The sequence below is a fragment of the Chrysemys picta genome, chromosome 4 (assembly GCF_011386835.1).
Source record: "Chrysemys picta bellii isolate R12L10 chromosome 4, ASM1138683v2, whole genome shotgun sequence".
In the NCBI taxonomy this organism is placed as follows: domain Eukaryota; kingdom Metazoa; phylum Chordata; order Testudines; family Emydidae; genus Chrysemys; species Chrysemys picta.
Window position 1 is genome coordinate 114214443 of NC_088794.1, and position 5293 is coordinate 114219735.

General features: G+C 44.9%; 1 protein-coding gene across 5 annotated transcripts in view; it reads left to right on the forward strand.

Annotated features, from left to right (window-relative positions):
- Positions 1 to 5293, forward strand: part of ESRRB (estrogen related receptor beta) — a 159171-nt gene that overhangs the window by 82689 nt on the left and 71189 nt on the right. The gene's annotated exons all lie outside the window — the stretch shown is intronic.

Consider the following 5293-nt stretch of genomic DNA (forward strand, 5'->3'; position numbering starts at 1 on the left):
AATGGCTCACGCAGCTCCTATAGCTCCTATCACAAGTGGATGAGGAAGAAGTTTCATTCAAGCTCATTTCAAAGGCGATAAAATGTTCAGGTCACTTTTGCAAATCAATATGCAGTCAGAATTTCTGAACCTCTTACCAGACACTAGCACTAAGTTCATCTTGTAGCAGGAGAATTGGTGTAAAGCTTAAATGGCACCATATGGAAAAACAGACCAGGATTTCTCCATGAGCACTCGGCTTTCAAAACAGGGTGTTTGGTTTTAGCTGTGTGAAGCCTACAACATGTGGCTAATCCCCCTATCCTGTACAAAGCTCTGTGTAATACAGGGTGACCATTTCATATGAATTAAGGGCAGAGCATCCACTGTACTTGTGAATTGTCAGGGTTTCTCTTTTAGCATTAGAGCTATTAAAGTTATTTCGATGTAGTTTGCATGCCTCCCTCTTTCTTTCACCATTAACCTCCCTATTTATATGGATAAGTGTCAAAATAGAAGCCCTTTCCATGTACAATACATATGTAAAGGGGGAACATGAAATGCTGTATCTTCTGTACTACAGATCAAAAGAGAACAAGGCAGGATTCAGATACAGAATGCGTCACAGGTAGATGGAGTTGGGATTGGAGCTGTTCAAATAACAGATTTTTTCAGTTTGCTGGCAGTCCCGAAATATGGGGCAAGGGGAATCATTTCAAGTTGACCTGAAAACTACTTCCGGTCAAGCTAAAAGTTTTATTTGTCCCAAAATGAAAATTTTCATTTAAATTCTGAGCAATTATTTAAAAATATAATTAAAGGAAATTCCAAAATGGAAAGTCTTTTTGACCCAAAAAATCAAAACAATTTGTTTAGAACATGTCAAAACAAAACATTTTGATTTCTTTTGAATTTTTTTTCCCTTCTAGACTAACAATTTGGCAAAACTGACACAAAGCCATGAGCCAAATCAGCTGGGAGGAAGAATTTAATAAAAAAATGTGAATGATCACTGGAAATTCTTTAATAGAAATACTTTACTAGATGCCCAAAAAGCTACGAACGAGGAAGAAGGCTGTATTGACAGGAAGAAAGCTAATGTTGTACCAATATTTAAAAAGGGTAAACAGAATGACCCAGGTAATTCTAGGTCTGTCAGTCTGACATCGATCTCAGGCAAAATAATGGAGCACCTGACATGAGACTAGATTAATAAAGAATTAAAGGAGGGTAATATCATTAATGCCAATCAACAGGGGTTTATGGAAAATAGAGCCTGTCAAACTAACTTGATATCTATTTTTTGATGAGATTACAAGTTTGGGTGGTAAAGGTAATAATGTTGATGTGATAGACTTCTATAAGGCGCTTGACTTGGTACAGCATGGCATTTTGATTTAAAAAAATAACTAGAATGATATAAAATTAACCTGGCACACATGAAATAGATTAAAAGATGGCTAACTGATAGGTCTCAAAACGTGACTGTAAATGACAAACCATTCAGTGGATATGTTTCTAGTGCGGGGTGGGCAAACTACGACCCGTGGGCCGTATCCGGACTGCCAGCCGTTTTAATCCAGCCCTCGAGCTACCGCTGTGGAGTGGGATCTGGGGCTTGCCCCGCTCCAGCACTCCAGCTGGGGAGCAGGGTCGGTAGCCGCTCCGCATGGCTCCCGGAAGCAGTGGCATGTCCCCACTCTCTGGTTCCTACGCATAGGGGCAGTCAGAGAAGTTTTGCCCAGCCCTAGTTGGGATGTAACAGAAGAATAGGTTGTGTGGAGGTGGGGGTCAGGAGGTGGCTGGAGTCCGAAATGGGACCCAGGGAGATAGAGATAGATAGCACAGAGTGATAAAGTTCTTGAGTCACAGGGAAGTGAGTTTAGGGTGCAGAGATGGTGGTGCAGACAGGTAAAAGGAACACAGAGTTGGTCTGAATGATGTTAATACTCATTGTAACATGTTTACAAAGTACAGAATATGTAAGGCTTCTGTTTGTCAAGGTTTATTAATTTCATTTTTCAGGGTTTACTTCTAGCAATTTTTGAGTTTTATGTAGGTGTCCAAAACCTGTTTTTTTTTTCAGGCTTTCTCTTCATATATACTGTAATGAGTAATCTCTTTGTAATGTTCTTTAGTGCATTTTAACATAGTATATTTCAAACAGTACTGTGTTAAAATGCACTTGGGAACTTTTAGTGTTCACCAGCAGGGTCTACATGGACCCATAAATGCTCAGCGTGTTAGTGTACTTTCAAAATCACAGCCCTGTTGTCCACATTACTGCTCCGTGTAGATGAGACCTTGGACACAAGTAACCATTTCTGGATTTCATTGTTTTTTGTGTCAGGGTATTTTATGTTTTTATTGGTTATAACCTAAAATAAGAAGCCCTAAGTATATGTTGTGTTCCCATCTAATGGCTAGTCCACATAGAAGAAACCTACTTACTATTACTGCCAGCTAGTGGAGTTACTCCTTTAGTTGAAATGGCAGAGGTCTGTGCTTTGGTGCTGAAGGAATGTGTTCAAACCCTACTGACAACTTGTGGTAGAGGTCATTATATGAGCACTTAAGATAAAATTTAGCCATCGTGTTTAATTCATTCATTCTCAGAATATCTATATGCTTCATATTTCCAAGCACTGTATAAAAATTAACGGATTAACCCTCACAATGCTCCTGGGACGTGGATCAGTCAATTGGGGAAACTGAGGAACAAGGTGTTGAAATGACTTGCCCAAGTTTATAGAGGAGGGTGTCAGAGTTGGAATAAGAACTTGGAATTGACTCTGTGCCCAGTGCTCAGTGCCCTGTATCATGCTGCCCCACTGTGATGATGAACAAGAGAGAGGGAACTGAGTTATATAACGAGTCTCAAGGGCATGCATGGGGCTAGGGAATACAGAACCCACTGGAAAAAGAAAAGGTTAGGGTGCAGAATAAGTCACACAGAGTCAGGGCCGGCTCCAAGTTTTTTGCTGCCCCAAGCAAATAAATTTTCCTGCGCCCTCCAGCCCCGCCCCAACTCTGCTCCTTCCCCGCCCCATTCCAACCCCTTCCCCAAATCCCCGGCCCCACCTCCTCCCCCGGGCGTGCTGCATTTCCCCTCCTACCCTTCAAAAATCAGCTGTTTTGCGGCAAGCCTGGGAGGGAGAGGGGAGAAGCGGAGTGGCGATGGCGCGTTTGGAGGAGGAGGCAGAGGTGAGCTGGGGGGAGCGGTTCCTCTGCCTCCCCCCCCAGGGTTACTTCCTGCGGCCCTCCCTGCGCCCCCCACCGCCGCAGCTCACCTCCGTTCCGCCCGCTCCCCTGAGCGTGCCGCTGCTGCTCCGCTTCTTCCCCTCTCTCCCAGGCTTGCCGCAAAACAGCTGATTCGCTGACTACGTGCAGTTGCTAGTCTGCTCCCGAGGGGCTGGGAGCAATTGACAAGGGAGCTGATGAAATGAGGGTTTGCTCATATACATTTAAACAAGAGAGGGTTCATCGGGACTCTCACCTTCTGTGAGAACTAAAGATAATTTCACCCACTGCTCCTCAGCTTAATCCCCTAAACCCAGCCTTGGCCTAGTGTTAAAGTTATACAATAAAAATATATATTCAATACAGGCATAGTGAATTCTGGTCATAGTTTAGGTGGTAGCTGATCTTGTAGTTGACGTAGCTACTTTTTCTTAAGCAGGGACTCTGTCCATCAACACCATAGGACACTGAAGTTTAGAGGAGACCAGTGTTTTGATTCTCTGGTGCCAACATAGCTACAGGGTCTAGCTGAACAGGAAAGTATGGAAAGTTAAAGCTGGCAGAGTTTACAACTCTAAAGAAGAAGAGACACTTTTGTTTTCTTGAAAGATAATTTTATTTACTTAAGTGCCGACAATTTTAAACTGTTTCTAGGAGAAGCTTTCTCTGCTTTCTTCCTGCTTCTCACAGGCAGGAGCTTGTGGGCGCGGGGAGGGCCGCAGGAAGTAACCCTGGGGGGGTGGGGGACAGAGGAACCACTCCCCCACAGCTCACCTCCACTCTACTGCTGCCTGCTCCCCTGAGCGTGCCGCCACTCTGCTTCTCCCCCCTCCCTCCCAGGCTTGCAGCAAAACAGCTGATTCGTGCGGCAAGCCTGGGAGGGAGGGGGGAGAAGCGGAGTGGCGGCGTGCTCGGGGGAGTAGGCGGTAGTTGAGCGGAGGTGAGCTTGCGGGGGAGCGGTTTCTCTGCCCCCCCCCCAGGATTACTTCTTGCGGCCCTCCCTGCACCCCCCACCGCTGCAGCTCACCTCCACTCAGGGACAGCTCCCTGCTTTTTGCGCCCCAAGCAAAAAAAGAAAAAAAAGGGGATGGAGTGCCGCCCCTTTGAAAGTGCGATAGAATGCTGAGTCAGTGGAAGACACAGGTATATGGCTAGGGGGAGACAGGGCTTAAGAGTTTAGAACAGGTTGGAAGGAGATAGGGCTGGGATAAGGCTTAGTCTCAAGAAGTCAGGGTTGGGCTATAGATCAGGTCAAAGATAGCTGGAGGTTGGCTAGACACTGTAGATGAGATCAGAGGGTGTGGAGTTATAGATTCTGTCTTTACACATCACATTGATCTCATTCCAGTGTATTATACTGAGAGTTTCATTTATGTAATGTGGATGTTTCATATGGACTTGTTTATTTTTAACCCCTGGGTGGCCAGCAGTTTCCCACTTTGTCAGACATGTAGAAGCTCAATGTGGCTGGGCTGGGAGGCAGAATTCAGGTCCGGATAAAGATTTTGCAAAATGGCCCTTAAAAATTCATAACCTCCACAAAAATGGCAAGTTCAAATGTTCTGGACTGAGTCAGAAGCAGAATATCTGGAGCCTGATTCTCCATTGCCCGGCACCTTGTGTTGCCATTTATGCAAAGTGAGTGTAAAATGCTACCAAACCAGAATGGCGGTATTCTACTCCCATGTTGAATGGATGTAAATGACTACAGGAGGAGCAAGGTGAGGATATCAGCCTTGTTGTGATTTTGACTCTCCATAGCTAAATGTAGAATCCTGACTGAAGAGATGAGGGAGAGGGAGAGGGAGAGGGAGGTAGAGAGAGAGAGAGAGAGAGAGAGAGAGAGAGAGAGAGAGAGAGTGTGTGTGTGTGTGTGTGTGTGTGTGTGTGTGTCCTGGTGCTGTGAAAAGTAGCAGTCTGTGAGCAGAGGAATGCTCCTATTGCATAAGCATGTTTATTACTTAACTCCACAGTGAGAGCTGATTCTGTGCTCTAATGAAGTGATCTTCTGTCCCTCCATTTGAGAATTCAATACGTGTGGCATTGGAGGATATATTATCTAGTTGATCCCAGA